The sequence below is a fragment of the Saimiri boliviensis genome, chromosome X (assembly GCF_048565385.1).
Source record: "Saimiri boliviensis isolate mSaiBol1 chromosome X, mSaiBol1.pri, whole genome shotgun sequence".
In the NCBI taxonomy this organism is placed as follows: Eukaryota; Metazoa; Chordata; class Mammalia; order Primates; family Cebidae; genus Saimiri; species Saimiri boliviensis.
In genome coordinates, this window is record NC_133470.1 from 19,261,873 (window position 1) to 19,280,144 (window position 18,272).

Sequence of the window (18,272 nt, forward strand, 5' to 3'; positions counted from 1 at the left end):
TCTGCTTGCTTAATACAACAATTACTGATGGGGTGACAGGGGATGAAGTCTCCAACTATAATAGTGGATTCCTCATTTTATCCTTTTAGTTCTGTTTTTGTTTCATGTATCTTTAGAGGCATTTATGTTTAGGGATGCTATGTCTTCTTAGGGAACTGACCCTTTTATTATTATGTAGTGTCTCCTTTAACCCTGATAAATTTCCATGCTCTGAAATCTGTGTGTCTGAAATTAATAAAGTTATTTCAACTTTCTTTTGATTAGTGGTAGCATGTTATATTTTCTCTATCACTTTACTTTTAACCTATGAGTTTTATTTTATTTTTTATTTTATTTTATCTCTTGTAGACAATATATAATTAGGTCTTGTTTTACAGCCACTGTGACAATCATTGTCTTTTAACTGCTGTATTTAGACCATTCACATTTAAAGTAATTATTTATATATTTGGGTAAATATTAACCATGCTTATAACTTTTTTCTTATATATTACCAGAAGCTTCCATTCTGTCTTTCCTGGTTTGAGTTGAGCATTTTATTTCATTCAGCTTTTATTTCTTCTTTTAGCATAGAGATTATGCTTATTTAAAGAAGATTTTTAGTGGTGGCCCTAACTTTTACAAAATATATTTTAAACTAATATAAGTCCACCTTCACACAACAGTATTGCATTTCACATGTAGTGCAGGTACCTAGTAACAGTGTATTCTCAACTTCTTTCTCTCTTCCCTTGGGACATTGTTTATCCATACACTGTAATCATATAATACATTGTCACTATTGTTACTTGTTACATATAACAAGTATATAACTGTATATAACAATTAAGAATAAGAAAAATAAAATATTTTATTTTACCTTAATTCATTCCTTCTCTGTTGTAGATCCTTTCTTTATGTAGATCCAAGCTTCTGACTTTTACAGTTACCCTTCTGCCTGAAGAATATCTTTTATCTTTCAACATTTCTTGCAGGGCAGTTCTGCTAGCAATGAATTATCTCACCTGTTTGTCTGAGAAAAAGACATTTGACAAAAAATTTATATATAGAATTCCAACTCAGTGATTTTTCTTTCAGCACTTTAAATATTTCACTCTACTCTTTTTTTTTAAAAAAACTCTACTCTCTTATTTTTTATCTGAGAAACATTCATGAATAATTTCTTTCTGTATAGAATACCAGGCTTGTAATTTTTCTCTTTCAGCACTTTACATATTTCACTCTACTCTCTTGCATGGTTTCTGATTAAAAGTCAGACGTAACTCATATTCTTATTCCTTTACAGGTAAGTTGTTTTTATTCTCTGGCTTCTTTCAAGATTTTCTGTTTGTAATTTTCTGCAGTTTGAATATGATATGCCTACATATATTTTTGGGGGTTTAACCTGCTTGGCTTTCTCTGAGGTTCCTAGATGTGGTTTGTTGTCTAGCATTCATTTTTGAAAGTTCTCAGTTATTATTACTTCAAAAATTTCTCCTGCTTTGTTCTCTCTTTCTTCTTTTTTTGGTATTCCAATTACACACATGTTATATCTTGTGAAATTGTTTCCCAGTTCTTTAAATGTTATGTTCAGTTATTTTTTTCATTCTTTTTTTCCCTCTTTACATTTTAGGGTTTTTTTCTTCTAACTTATCTTTAAGCTTATTGATTCTTTCCTTAACTGTATTGAGTCTACTGATAAGTCCACTGAAGGCATTCTTCATTACTGTTAAAGTGCTTTTGATTTCTAGTATTTCCTTTTGATTCTTAAGAGTTTTCATGTCTCTGCTTACTTTACTTATCTGTTCTTGTATGTTGTCTATTTTTTCCATTACAGCTGTATCGTATTATTTATTGTAATTTTATATGCCCTGTCTGGTAAATTCAACATCTGTGTCACACCTGAATCTAGTTCTGATGCTTGGTTTGTCTCTTCAGACTTTTTTTTTTTTTGCCTTCTGGCATGCTTTGTATTTTTTAATTGAAAACAGATCTACAAGAAAAAAACAAACAAGCCCATTCAAAATTGGGCGAAGGATATGAACAGATACTTTACAAAAGAAGACATACAGGAGGCCAACAAACATATGAAAAAATGCTCATCATCACTGGTCATTAGAGAAATGCAAATCAAAACCACATTGAGATACTATCTCACACCAGTTAGAATGGCGATCATTAAAAATTCTGGAAACAACAGATGCTGGAGAGGATGTGGAGAAATAGGAACACTTTTACACTGTTGGTGGGAATGTAAATTAATTCAACCATTGTGGAAGACAGTGTGGTGATTCCTCAAGGACCTAAAAATAGAAATCCCATTTGACCCAGCAATCCCATTACTGGGTATATATCCAAAGGATTATAAATCATTCTACTATAAGGACATGTGCACACGAATGTTCATTGCAGCACTGTTTACAATAGCAAAGACCTGGAACCAACCCAAATGCTCAACGATGATAGACTGGATAGGGAAAATGTGGTACATATACACCATGGAATATTACGCAGCCATCAAAAACGATGAGTTCACGTCCTTTGTAGGGACATGGATGAACCTGGAAACCATCATTCTCAGCAAACTGACACAAGAGCAGAAAATCAAACACCACATATTCTCACTCATAGGTGGGTGTTGAACAATAAGAACACATGGACACAGGGAGGGGAGCACTACACACTGGGGTCCGTTGGGGGGAAATGGGGGAGGGACGGGGGGGCGGGGAGGTGGGAAGAGATAGCATGGGGAGAAATGACAGATACAGGTGAGGGGACGGAAGGCAGCAAACCACACTGCCATGTGTGTACCTATGCAACAATCTTGCATGTTCTTCACGTGTACCCCAAAACCTAAAATGCAATTAAAAAAAAAAAGAAAAAAAGAAAATTGGACATGTACTGGTAATAGGAACTGAGGTAAATATGCCTCCCTCTGGTGTGAGGTTTATGTTAATTTGGCTAGGAGTTGGGCTTTGTTTATGTTTGCTGTAGCTATAGGTACCAGAGGCTTCAAATTCCCAAAGTACTTCTAGGAGAGGATCTGTGTCTTTCAGCTCTTTCAGCTGTAATTTACTCTTCTTATACTAGAGCCTTCTTTGCATAATGAGAAAGTGTGGAGGAGGTGAAGCATTCTACAATCTTCCAATTAAGTCTCAGCCTTTTACCTGACTTGTGTCTCTGACTTGTAATCACTAAGAATCAAAAGGGAAGTGTTTCTTTTTGTATAGTTTCCCCTTCCCAATCAGATGAGGAATGCTAGAGGGGGCTATGGTGAGCTATCTGGGACAAGACTTAGGTAAAGTCCTTTCCTCTGAAGACTAGGCCTTTGTTAAGGAGAAGGTTCTGGATTTTTTTTTTTTAAACCAAGACTACCCTTCTACTCTCCCTGTCAAAGCCACAAGGGTACCTTTATTGACTCTTCACCATAGAACCTAGTTGGGATCCTGGAGATAAAGTTAATGAAATTATGGTGGCTGCAAGGACCTTCTCAGTCTCAAGCTAGTCTACACTCAGCCTCCAGCAACTTATCAAAATTACTATGTAAGTGTTCCTACAAGTTTATGGCTCCAGCGGCTTCTATTTTAGATAAACAGATTGTGTTTGTGACTCTGGATTTGCCTGTTACCAGATTTCAGCATGATGATTTGACTTGCAAATTTAGTTCTCTGATGGGTCCAAAACAAGTTGTTGATTTTTAGCTTGTCCAGCTTTTGCTTGCTATAAGAATGGGAGTGATGGTTTCTAAGCTCTACTTGTCTGAGCTGTAGCTGGGAATCATAATTATTTTTGAAGATACAATTACCACAACTTTTTATAACACCTCAGAAAGGTAGTTATTCTTCTCTTTATCTTACACATAAACCAGTGGGGCTTCAGTGAGGTGAAATTATGTGTCCAAGATCATGTGTATGTAAGTCTAAATGGTTCTAAATCTTATGCACCTTAGTTTCTTTAAAAATGGTTAAAAATCCTATCAATATTTTTATATGTGCAGATATTTATACATTGAAATATTTCTTGCTTTCAAGTTCATGCCTACATATTTTTAGACCTTCAGATGTGGGGTGTGTGTGTGTGTGGGGGGGTGCGATTGACTAATAGTACAGGGCAACCTATTATCATTAGTTCAGGCAATTAATTTATTGGTTTATTCCTTTTGCTGCCACTCCATTCTTCCATTGTCCCTTTCCTAGCCTCCACCAAGGACGATCACTGAAAAATATTCAATAAGTATTTCATTTCATTTCATTTTAAAGATCTTATTTTTTGAGCAGTTTTAGGTTCATAGTAAAATTGAGAGGAAGGCACAGAAATTTTCCATCTATGCCCCACATCCTCACACATGCATTCATAACCTCCCAAATTATCAACATCCCCCACCAGAGTGGTACATTTGTTACAACTGATGAATGTACCGTTCTTGTGTATATTTTATGAATAGGCTCTTGCAAAATGTGTCTTGTATCATGTACATGGGTTTTCAATTTGCATAATTGCTATTTTCTTTTCTTTTGGAACAGGGTCTCACTTTGTCATCCAGGCTGGAATGCAGTAGTGCAAACATGGCTCACTGAAGCCTGGACCTCTTTTCTTATTATATATTTCATTCAGCTTATTTCTTTTTATTTCTAGCACTGTGTTTTAAAAATACATCCATACTACTCTGTGTATACATGGTTGATTCAAACTACTGCATAGTACTTCAGCTTTATAATATCTGTAAAAATATTACATATTCATTGTAGAACCACTCAGTGCCCAAAAGTGAAAACTAGAAAAAAATGATCACTAGAAATTGTACCATGAGAGAGCCATAGTTGTCATTTTGGTGAACCTCCTATAAGGTACCTCTCTGCATATATATATATATATATATATATATATATATATATATATATACATGTATTATGTATATTTAATTTTACTTACATAGCATTGCCCTGCACATGTTATTTTTTGACTGGCCCCTCTCATTCATCACTATTTCATGGACAACATCTCATGCAACAAATATAGATCCACAACATGGCTTTTAAAGATTGCTCAGTACTCTGTTGTATGGTTTCATCACACTTAAATAGTTCAATTTATGGGCATTTTGCTTACATTTATTTTTATTTATTATTATAAACAGTGCCTGCCTCAGCAAACAGCCTTCTGTAGACATCTTCTCCCACTTATGCAATTGTCTCTTCAAAGTGAATACTTTTTGCCCACCACATGGGTTGAGCTAGCTTTCTTCATGCCACCCATAAAATTCATGCTTTTTCCACTGCTTCATGTTGCCCAAAGACTCAATGGCTAAAGTGGCTTCAGCTATTAAATTCTGTGAGTTTATACATTTATGAACATTGGCACTTGGGAAGGAAGTCACAAGACAAAGTGGCTCTCTTTTTAGCTCTGCTCCAGTAAGCAGGACCTTTTTTTTACTTTGGGCAGAATAAATGCAAATAAATCAACTGTCAGAAATTAGTAGTTTATATAATTTGATTAAAATTAGACTTCAACACTAACTTTGATGGAATCAGATTCTCTTCTAAGTATTGTTGATCTTGACACTAAACGTGCCAGAATTATTTAGAGGAACATTGTTCTCCCAGTATTTTCAACTCAGATATATGCCAAGAAACCTCTTCGGTATTCTGTTTTCCCAAGATATTTTGGGCTGAGATTCGAAAACTCAAGAAATCTAGATACATATGTTTGGGTACATGTTCTTAAATAAACCAAATGTTTCCTTGTTTCAATTTTTAACATGTTTGGTTCTTCTACATAGTTTAGGAAAATCTAATTCAGAGTTCTGATAAATCAAAGTTTTTTGGGAGGAGTAAGAAACAAAGCTTTTGTTTAATGCCTTACCAAAGAGCCTTCTGACTGTTTAAACAAAACCTGCCTTGCTTACATGTTGCCCAAAGATTTAAGGGCTAAAGTGGCCTCCACTATTACATTCTGTGAGTTTATTAGTTTATAAACAAATGTATATCAAGTTGATAAGCAATGTTTTTGGTCATGGTTTGGATGAGCATGAGATGTTGAACTAAAAACACCGTTTTACCTGTAACTGAGGTACAAGTGAAAAAAGCATTTTGTTATGGCAATTTGCTATAGACTTTTATTAGCCAATTTGACTTCCAATATTACATGAAAATAATAAAGCTTCAATTTTTAAAAAGTCAATTAAATATTTTAGTGTTTTTACTATTCTAGCATAAACCAATTAACAGTTGAACACTGCTGATTTTGCTATTTACTATAATGGTTTATTTTCCTCCTGGGTCCATGTCATGAAGTTATGTTTATGATGTTATTATGGGACTCAAACTGGACCAGCATCATTTTTCCTCCTCTCCTCCCTCCCACTTCTTAGGTGATTGCTCCACTTCCCCACTGTGATCAGGCCTGCTTGGGAGGTCTTCTGCTCCCACCATAGACTGACCTTCTGTTCAGCTCAGCGATAACTTGAGAGGAAGGAGATTTGCATAATCTGTATAATGATCACTCTTCTTTTTGATCACAAACATTAGTCTTGCTTTTTGAGTTTGGTAGTTTTCCCCCATTAAGGGCCTTCTACCAGCTTCCTGTGGGACTGGGTTGCCATGGCTACGGGTGTATCAGAAACCCATCATCATGTTCTCTGCTGTTCCTGTATCAGGGCCAGTTTCCTGCATTCCTGCTGGAGGGTTCCACATGATGATATCCTTGCAGCAGGCCAACAGTTCTCAAATCCTCTTCATGACTAGGGGGTTAAAATTCTCTAGGACGTTGGGCAAGTTACTTAGCCTCTGTGTGCCTTGGTTTGTATAATGGGGATCATGAAAGCGACCACCTCAAGGGGTTGCTGTGAGATTAAATTAGTTCATATTTGTAAAACAATTAGAGCTGTGCCTTGGTGATAGGAAGGAGCATGTGATGGGTTAGAATTAGAAATACCACCAAAAATCTGAGATTGCAGAATTATCAAATCTGGAATTCTGCTCTGTGGTCACATCCCACTGTCACCTTCATTGGTTGAGCATAACTAATATATTTTCTAAAATATCCCTATTTTGCAACACTAATTTGGTCATAGATAAGGGCCTTTTAAATGGATATATAAAAGGGACTGTATATTAAAATTAGGAATATGTAAATACAATATATTCTGTTTTGAAATTTTTGTCATTTGATTTTCAAGTTAAGTTTATTTAAAAGTTATTGATCAGTGTGTTTCTAAGAGTCTTGAAGATCTCATGGGCTAGAATATAGTTTCATTCATGCACACATATACCTACAAACATATAATTGTTCCTATCTCTTAGAGTGCATTTTCTCTAGCTCCCCATGTAACATTTTGTATTTTTCTGTGTTTTCCAATCATCAGTTCAACAAATAATCTGATGTGAGAAACATGTTGTGCCAATAAAACATCCTCAAATCCCCAACAAACCATTATGATAGTCTTAAGTTATTTAGAACAGAGAAGCAGGGGCTGCAAATAAACAGCCTTGCTTACATCATGACTGTAAACAAATTAACTGGAATGGCAAACTGACACACATGAATTAAAGAGTACCTACTTTTCCCTTTCTTCACTGTTAGCACTATACCTGTCCAGGTGTGCTGTCTTAGTTTTCTCTAGCTGTTATAACAAATCACCACAATCTTAGTGGCTTAAAAACAACACATTTATTATTTTGCAGTTCTGGAGGTCATAGAGCTGTGTTCCTTTTCGGAGGCTGTCAAGGAGAATCTGTTTCCTTGCCTTTTCTAACTTCTAAAAGCCTCCTGCATTCCTTGCCCCGCCACTTCCTTCCTCCTTCATCAAAACCAGCAGCATAGCATCTTCAAATCTCTCCCTCTCTGACTCTTCTGCCTCCTTCTTTCCTTTATAAAGACCCTTGTGATTACCTTGGCCCAAGCAGATAATCCAGGATAATGTTTCCAGTTCAAGACGCTTAACTTAATCACACTTGCAAAGTCCGTTTTGTAATGTAAGGTTACATGTTCACAGCTTCAGGGGATTAAGGCATGGACATCTTTGGAGGGGTGCATTATTGTGCCTACCACAGATATGCTCCTGAATAAGACCTTGAATACCATCCAGGCATTTGGCTCTCCCTACCTGGCTTTTATATGAGTTTGCAGACAGGAACTGTGATAAATTCCTATCAGTTATTACGGTCCCTTTCTTTCCCTCTCCTCACGAGTCTTTTCATACATTTAAACAAGTCTGATAGCTGTTAGTGTTTACTTAAATGATGAAAATACTCTGGAGTACAGTGGGAAAGGATTTAATGAGGAAGACACCCCCGCTCTTTGTGTCTCTCTTTGACAGCTGCGTGAAGTAAGTAAAACTTGACTCTGAAAGTACATCAGTAAAGAATTACACAATGCCAAAGGATGACATGGGTCTTTGAAGTCATTTGAGAAAATGGATATAATTTGGCCCTTATGATTTTTTCTGGAGGAAAACCTCAGAAATGTGAAAATCTGAATTAGCAAATTCAAAGAGGGTCAGAGAGAGATCTTGAGGATAAGGCCAGTGGCTTCCCAGGTTCTGCATTTCCAGCCCTTAGCACAGTGTTCCGCATGTTGGAGACGATTACTAAATAATTAGTGAATAAATGACTTACTGAAAGTATCCGAGGAACAGCTTAAGCCCTGGGAAAGATCTGGCCTTTGAAATGTGACTTGGAAACAAACAAACAAAAAATAATGGGTTTGATATCCTCAGAAAAGAGTACACCACTACATTCAGTTTTGTTTCTTACTGCTGACTCACATAGCCATCCCTCATTGATTACTGCTCTGTTGATGTAAAAGAAAATAAACCCCTGATATCACTCTCCTCTGTCCTTATTTGAAAGATGAAATAGCAGAACTGCTTCTCTGTTTATTTTGCTCACACATTTCTATTGTTTAAAGCACAATTTCCAAATTCATTTCTAACTTAGTGAATTGATTTTTTATTACTCATGCTGAGCAGTTGACAGTAATGATTTATTGTATCTCTGGGATTTTGGCAGCTCCTTACCACTCATGGTTTAATTCACAGTTTTCCCTAATGGCTTTAGTGTCTGTGGTGTTTGCTCCTGTAAAGTGATGCACCACTGGGAGATGTGTACTCCTGGCCCTGCGCTCTGGCCTTAGTTTTCTTTTCTCCTTGCTCTGTGACTGTGTTGACTGGAAGGGGAGAGAGCATTCATGAACAGGGAAAACCTGGTGCTTTCACCCATCCTAAGAACTGCAGCTATTGTAGCTTTGTGCTATGTGCTGGAGGCTGGTCCACTTGAAAGGAAGCCAAGGTGAGCTGAGAGAGAAGGGTAAGTGCATGTGTCTTAGAGAGATGGGCTACTTTTTAGGCTTCGTAACAATGACAACAAACATAGCAACCTGTTGTGCCAACCATTATAGTATAAGGGTATTAAGACATGGACATCTTTGGAGGGGTACATTATTGTGCCTACCACAGATATGCTCCTGAATAAGATCTTGAATACCATTCAGGCATTTGGCTCTCCCTACCTGGATTTGTATGAGTTTGCAGACAGGAACTGTGATACATTCCTACGAGTTATTATGGTTCCTTTATTTCCTTCTCTTAATAAGTCTTTCCATACATTTAAACCTGTCAGATACATTATAGTACAACCATATTAGTACAAGCATTGGCGAATTATATCCTGTGGGCCAAATTTGGGCTACTACCTGTTTGTGTAGATAAAGTTTTATTGGAACACAGCCACATCCATTCATTTACCTAATGTCTATGGCTGCTTTTGTGCTACAATGGCAGAGTTGAGTAGTTGCAGAGACACCTTATGACCTATGAAACCAAAATTATAAGTCCTTATCAGAAAATATTTTCTGACCCTTCATCTTCATGATATGAAAATGGTTTTGGTAATATCAATGCCAGTCTACAGAAGTGGAAACAGACGCACTGAGATGATACACAACACGCCCAAAGTCTTACAGTTAGTATGAGGTGCAGAGACTGAGTTAGAAGCCAGCAGGTCTATAACATACTGCTTTGAATAGTTACTCAGAGAATGTAGTAATTGCTAAACCTGCCATATTAACATGACTGTCTTATTTCTTTCCATCCTCACAGGGTTTGGCATTATGAAATCTTTCCAGATAATCATCAATTGTCTAATGGGTTTGTGGGACTTTTAACTTTTTAAATTAAAATTTGTGGGATTTTAAACTTTTTTAAACTTAGAACTGCCTGTTAATTGTTTGAACCGTTTGTACAGACTAGCGGTTCTTACCCTCAGCTACACAGTGGAGTCACTTGAGAAGCTCTACAGGTATTGCTACTGGGTCCCCTTGCTTCCATATCAAGATTTCATTGGTTTGGGATGCAGTCTGGGTATGATGCTTTTTTAAAAGCATCAAAAGATTCTGTTGGGCAGCCAGAATTGAGAACCACTAGAATAGACAATTGTTAAGTCTCACCCTAAAAGATATGAGAGGTCTTTCCTAGTGAGTCAACAATCAATACAAAATGAAGGAAGAGGCCAGGCAAAGTGGTTTGTGCCTGTAATCCTAGCATTTAGGCGGCTGAGGTGGATGGATAACTTGAGACCAGGAGTTCGAGACCATCCTGGCCAACATGGAGAAAACCCCATCTCTACTAAAAATACAAAAATTAGCCAGGCGTGGTGGTACATGCCTGTAGTCCCAGCTACTCAGGAGTTTGAGGCATAAGAATCGCTTGAGCCCGGGAGGCGGGATTGCAGTGAGCCAAGATTGCACCACTGCAATCCAGCCTGGGTGACAGGGTGAAACTCCATCTGAAAAAAAAAAAAAAAAAAAAAAAAGAAAAAAAAGAAAGGAAAGAAGAAAAAAGGGATAAGCAACTCATTAGAAACAGGGGCCTATTGTAAACATGTTACAACTTGGTGAGCCTAATGTAAGAAATATTCCACAATGCTAAGAATAAAAAGAAATAAACTGATAAAATAGATAATAAGAAAAGATGTTAAGGCTAGAGTGAGCCATATTTGCGCCATTGCACTCCAGCCTAGGTGACAAAGTGAGACCGTTTAAAAAAAAAGACAATAGCAATTATGCAAATTAAAAACACATGTACATAATACAAGACACATTTTGTGATGATAAAGAAAATTGGGTTAAATTCTAGACTTAATCTTCTTATTTGGGCATAATTATACTGACTTTTTCCTGCTCAGGGTGAGAGGAGAACTCATAATTGGAAAGAAAGAGTGGAAAAATTGAACATCCACATCCTGCTTTAAAAGGCTGCATACGACTTGTGCATTCATTTAAAAACTGCAGTCTCTTTCTTCTACAAAATGTATACTTTGAATTTCTCCCTGTTTTAACCTTTACTGATGGGCAAATTAAATCAGGGCTGATTTAGATTCAAAGAGTTTGTTAAATGACGCCTGCCTCGAGGAATGACTTCATAACAGCAAATTTTGAGTAAGCCCTCACAGGGGACTCTGTGGCACTGTGCTGGTTCTTCATGTCTCAGAAAGTGCACCTTCATTGCAGTGCCTGGAAAGACATAATCACAGCTGAAATTCCAAATAAATATCTCACTCCTCAGATTCTTTCCACTGTTTCTATTTGCACTGATGATAGAGCCAATGTTGTTAAAACAGCGTGAGACTGAACATTTACCCATGAGCTGAGTTCCACAAGCTGTCTGTACCGGCTGGTACATCATTTCAGTAAGAAGAGCGAAATTATTAAACATCACAGAGAGGTTTACAAGATTTTTCTGAACTATCAAAGGTCACATGGGTTTTCTTGGAGATTTCAAGAGAGAAGTGGGGTATGTACATAAAATATCTGAGACATCAAGCAGGTTTATGTCTGTGCAAAAGTAGCTCCCTGTTTTCCTTTCTTAGGCATGACTGTCAAAGGAGCACAAGCATTTCTCTGTGCTCTGGCTAGGGGAAAGGAAGTGTATGTTTAAGACTTGGAGCATGGGAGATTTATGGGATGTTAATGTGTCAAGTCTTAGTAACCTCTCAAGAAGGCCACTTGTGAAGTCAGACTGTCATCAGTCACAGAAACCAATGCATCTGTCTTCTGAGAAATTCCTCAGAAATGTCTTCCAGAAAGATTATGAAAGATGAAAAATCTCAATACAGTGAAAAGGTGTTCTATAAATGTGAATTTTTGCTGCTTCTGGCAAGTTCTGAGCATTCCCTCAATTGAGAAATGACAAAATGATACATGGATAGAAGCTATTGAAGAAAATACTGAAACTGATTAAAGGCAGCTATACAAGGATCAATTGTTGCATATTTATGAAACTTACCCATCAAAATATGGCTATGCAAAGTGCATTTAAAATATACTTACACAACAGCATGATACAGACTTGCACTCAGCTAAAATTAGATAATCCTCCCTAAAGTCAAGCCAGAAAACCAACCTGACTGTAATATAATATGAAAGTGCTTTAATAATGACATCACAGGCAAGTCCATACAAAGTGGATGGAAAAGGATATAATAAAATGTTCAGTCTAATAGTAACTGGAGATCTGGGACATTGGCATGTTTTGCATGTCAGTCATAATCAATATTTAAGGTTGGGACATGTTTTCTTCTTGTATCGACACAGTAAATGAAATAGACAGCTCAGCTCATATGGGCTTCTTTCAGTGACTCCTATGACCTATGATCAACAATTTTATAAGTAACAGAGTAAAAACCCAGAGAACGTAGAGAGCAAATCTTCCGCTGTTGACCATCTGTTGCTCAATTGGATTCCTTTAACCTCAGCAGAAAGCTGTGATTTTGACAGTCACTGACATTTCCCCACTAAGAATAATGTGCCTAATAGGACTGAACAATATATTTCTGCATGGCATATCAGAAAAATAGGCACATAGACCAATGTAACAGAATAGAGAACCCAGAAATAAACAAATATCTACAGCCAACTAATCTTCAATAAAGAAAACATAAAGTAGGTAAAGGTCACTCTATTCAACAAATGGTGCTGGGATAATTGGCAAGACACATGTAGAAGAATGAAGCTGGATCCTCATTTCTCACCTTATATAAAAATCAACTCAAGATGGATCAAAGACTTAACTCTAAGACCTGAAACCACTAAGATTCTGGAAGGTAACACTGGAAAAACCCTTCTAGACATTGGCTTAGGCAAAGACTTCATGACCAAGAACCCAAAAGCAAATGCAACAAAACACAGATAAATAGATAGGACTTAATTAAACTAAAATGCTTCTGCACAGCCAAAGATACAATCAGCAGGGTGGGCGTGGTAGCTCACACCTGTAATCCCAGCACTTTGGGAGGCAAAGGTAGGTGGATCACCTGAAGTCAGAAGTTTGAGAGCAGCCTGGCCAACATTGCAAAAACCTCTCTCTACTAAAAATATAAAAATTAGCCAGGCATGATGGTGACCACCTGTAATCTCAGCTACTCAGGAGGCTGAGGCAGGATAATCACTTGAATCCAGGAGACAGTGGTTGCAGTGAGCTGAGGTCGCACCATTGCACTCTAGCCTGGGTGACAGAGCAAGACTCTGTCTCAAAAAATAAATAAATAAATAAATAAATAAATAAATAAATAAATAGAGTAAATAAACAACCCACATAGTGGAAGAAAATCTTTGCAATCTATACATCCAATAAAGGACTAATATCTAGACTCTACAAGGATCTCAAATCAGCAAGAAAAAACAATCCCATCAAAACGTAGGCTAAGGACATAAATAGACAATTCTCAAAAGAAGGTATACAAACGGCCAACAAACATATGAAAAAAATGTTCAACATAACTAATAATCAGGGAAATGCAAATCAAAACCGCAATATCATACCACCTTACTCCTGCAAGAATGCCTTTAATAAAAAAATTTAAAAAAATAGTTGTTGGTAGGGCTCTGGTGAAGAGAACACTTTTACAGTGCTGGTGGCAATGTAAACTAATATAGCCACTATGGAAAGCAGTGTGGAGATTCCTTAAAGAACTAAAAGTAGAACTACCATTTGATCCAGCAATCCCACTACTAGGTATCTACTCAGAAGAAAAGAAGTCATTATACAAAAAAGATACTTGCGCATGCATGTTTATAACAGCACAATTTGCAATGGCAAAAATATGGAACCAAACCAAATGCCTATCAAAAAATGAGTGGCTAAAGAAAAACTGTGGTGTATCCATACCATAGGATTCTACTCAGCTATAAGAAGGAAGGAAATAATGACATTTGCAGCAACGTGAATGGAATTGAAGACCATCATTCTAAATGAAGCAATTCAGGAATGTAAAACCAAGCATCGGATGTTCTCCCTCATAAGCGGGAGCTAAGCTATGAGGATGCAAAGCCATAAGAATGATACATTTAATTTTGAAGACTTGGGGGAAAGGGTAGGAGAAGGGGCAGGGATAAAAGACTACACATTGGGTACAGTACACAGTGCTCAGGTGATGAGTGCACCAAAATCTCAGAAATCACCACTAAAAAACTTATTCATGTAACCAAACACCACCTGTTCCCCAAAAACCTAATGAAATAAATTAAAAAAAGAAAAAGAAATAAATAGGAAGGCAGGCAGGCAGGCAGGCAGGCAGGCAAGTAAGCATTTATAAAGGGAGAATCATGATTCAGACTAAAATGGAGACAAACATTTGAACAGCCCGCACACTGTATGCCCTATATTCCCTCCAATCTATATGGCAGTCTGTATTAGTCACCACTTGAGCTCCAGCATTTGAGGTTCAGGTAATTCTCTCTGACTCACTTAAGAGAAGGAAGTGTTAGTTTATGCTGCATATCATTACATGACAAAAGAAGGTAGAATATGTATGAAGAAGTAAAAGGACTGTGATGGTCAAACTTAATTTCCTTTGTCCATTCATTCTACAAAAAATATTTAGTACCTATTTTGTGTTAGATTGAGAGCTCATTGCTGAAAACACAGGGTTAACAAATTACTATTCTCACAGGGAGTACAGTCCAGTAGGGAGACAGCTGTTAAAGGCATGGTCCCCCAAATATACTAAGAATTACAAATTGTGATGAGCTTTATGTAGGAAAAGAACATGATGTGATGAGTGGAACAACAAGAGGTGATAAGTCAGATTGCAAGGTCTGGTAAGGCCTCTTTCAGGAACATTTAAACTGAAACCTGAAGGAAAATTGAAAAACTGGCCAGGGGAAGAGTGCCTGTCAAAGCTGTGCCGAGGCTTGCTCAACTCTATCACAGTTACCCTTTCATGAATGGCTAAACTCTTTCTATTGGTGAGATCTACCACTGCAAGGTCAAGTTGTGACAACTCCTGAGTCTCCTAGCATATATATATATATGTTCATTACTTGGAGACTCTATTTATTGAATCACACTGTGCTGCATACTGCTGTGAGAATGACGTCTTCCTGAAAATAAAAATGATGACTTAGAGCAGTGGCTTCCAAATCTATTAGAGAGCAAGATAATACTGGAATATATAAGTACATTTGTTTTTAATCTAAAAGAAAGAAATTAATTTTTATTAATATTTATGACTTGGCATAATATGTGTAGATAATTTGTAAATAAATCTACACTGTCTGGGGTTACGTCAATATTTTTACTTACAGGTGTGCACAATCAAAAAGTCTGGAGATCCCCTGCTTAAAGTAAACAAAGGATAACCAGGGATCACTGCATGGAGTAAGCAGAGCCCAGATTCTCCAATCCCCCCTCTCACATTTTCATTAAGATCATTTCTTTCATAGCCTAGCTTAGATTCCTCTCTTGTAACCAGAGAAACTGCCTTCTCTGATAACGTTGACTTATCCTCAGATTTTTCATATCCTTGACAGCTTATAGCACTCCCTGTCTGATTCAAATCTTTTGCTATGTTAGTAATACTGCCTTCTATTGCTTTCTGGTATTTTCATCTGCAGTGGTCCCATCTTTTGAAGAAGATGTAAGTTGTTCTAGTGCTAGATTAAATCTAGCTCACTTTTATCTGACCGTAGTGCTGAGAAAATAGAAAGTACTGAGTAAGTACTTATGGACTACATCTTCCAGGACCTTGCCATTCAAAGTGTGACCAAAAGCCCAGCAGCATCAGCATCTGAATTGAAGCTTGTTAAAGCACATGAAAATTTGCACTATCCTCTCTCTCTTTCTTCCACAATTCTCCCATTTCTCTGGAAGGCCCATCATACTAAACCAGTGCTGCTTTAACTTTAATGTGCATGAATTATCTGGGGGGATCCTGTTAAAATGCACATTCTGATTCAGTAGGTCTGGGTGAGACCCAAGATTCTGTATTTTAATAAGTTCCCAGGTTATTCTGGTGCTTCTGAGTGGTGCTTACACCTTTAGATTTCAGGTTGTAAAACTGCTGTCTGATACGGCAGCCCTAGCCACATGTAGGGATTGAGCACACATGACACGTGGGAGTTCAAAGACTGAGTGTGGAAGAAAGAATATAAAATATCTCATTAATAAGTTTAAATATTGATTATATGTTACATGGGTAATATTTTGAATAGACTGGGTTAAATAAAATATAGTACCACATTTAATTTTATCTGTTTCTTTTACATTTTGAATTGAAGCTATTAGAAAATCTAAAATTACATATGTGGCTGACATTATACTTTTATTGGACAATGTGGCTCTAGACACTCCTCTGATACTCTTAAATACGGAATATATGAAGATAGTATTATCTATTAAGAATCCATTGAGCATGAATCTCAAATTCATGCTGCCAAAGTAGCACCAGTTTAGGGATAGCTGAAAAAAATTGTAATTATACATTACAAAAATATCCTTAGAAAGATTTTCTTTCTCATGGAAGTATATACACTATAAATACAACTTCTATTACTCAAAATATTGAGATTTTTGTCAACATTTCAGAATTTTGTGTATATGTGTGAATCATAATGTAGGCCTCCGCCTACATGAATGAATATGCATATAAGCATTAGATTAGTCATCTGTAATTAACTTCTTGACAAATATGGATAATGGGTGAGAATGCTGTTATTATATCCCAAGTGTAATATAATTGTCCCATGGTGCTTCATGTTATGTTCCATTTTTTCAGTTTTTTTTTTTCTGTTTGCATTTCAGTTTTGGAAGTTTCTATTGACATATTATCAAACTTACTGATTTTTCTCTTGGCTGTGTCCAGTCTACTTATGAACACATCAAAGGCATTCTTTATTTATATTACAGTCTTTTTCATTTCCAGCAATTTTTAATTTTTTCTTAGAATGCCCATCTGTTTATATTACTCAAGAGTTCTTGAATGTTGTCTACTTTTTCCATTGGAGTCCTTTCATGTTAATCATAGTTACTAAACCCTTGATTCTCTTTATGGGTGGGTAGGTATGAGAATAGCAGTGGCCCCAGAGTTGCTATAGAGAGGTTAATCTGATCAGAAGAGGATGGGTAGAGACTTATTTTTAAATTGTATTAGCATTGCAAGCCCACTGGTTTTCACTTGCATTGGAGCTGGATAAAACAGTGGGCAAAATGAGACACAAAATATAGGAGGCAGCTAGGCAGGGAAGGGGGAAGAGTATTTGCTAAGTACATGTTTTGGTTATCTATTACCATATAACAAACCTCACCTCCCAAATACTCCATGGTATAAAGCAGTACTCTTCTATTTACAGTTTTAGATTCTGTGGGTCAGGGATTGGGGTAGGGCATTATAGGGAGGGTGTTTTTTAAAAAAATTTTGCTTTAAGTTCTGGGGTACATGTGCATATCTTGCAGGATTATTACATAGGTATACACATGCCATCGTGGTTTGCTGCCTCCACCCCCGCTCCGTCACCTACATTAGGTATTTCTCCTATTGTTATCCCTCCCCAATCTCCCCACCCCCTGCTATCCCTCCCCTAGCCCCCACCCCCAACAGACCCCAGTTTGTGATGTTCCTCTCCCTGTGTCCATGTGTTCTCATTGTTCAACACCTACTTATGACTGAGAACATGCGGTGTTTGGTTTTCTGTTCTTGTGTCAGTTTGCTGAGAATGATGGTTTCCAGATTCATCCATGTCCCTGCAAAGGCCATGAACTCCTCCTTTTTTTATGGCTGCATAGCATTCCATGGTGTATATGTGGCACATTTTCTTTATCCAGTCTATCATTGATGGGCATTTGGGTTGCTTCCAAGTCTTTGCTATTGTAAACAGTGCCACAATGAACTTGTGTCTTTGTGTCTTTATAACAGATTGATTTACAATCCTTTGGGTATATACACAGTAATGGGATTGCTGGGTCAAATGGTATTTCCATTTCTAGATCCTTGAGGAATCACCACACTGTCTTCCACAATGGT

At 37.0% G+C, this 18,272-nt stretch overlaps 1 long non-coding RNA gene across 3 annotated transcripts in view; it reads right to left on the reverse strand.

Annotated features, from left to right (window-relative positions):
* Positions 1–18,272, reverse strand: part of LOC141582777 (uncharacterized) — a 1,185,669-nt gene that overhangs the window by 176,978 nt on the left and 990,419 nt on the right. For all 3 annotated transcript variants that reach the window (XR_012515645.1, XR_012515646.1, XR_012515644.1), the window contains one exon: positions 860–1,012. This is a non-coding gene — a long non-coding RNA (uncharacterized LOC141582777). The remainder of the gene's footprint in view (positions 1–859; positions 1,013–18,272) is intronic.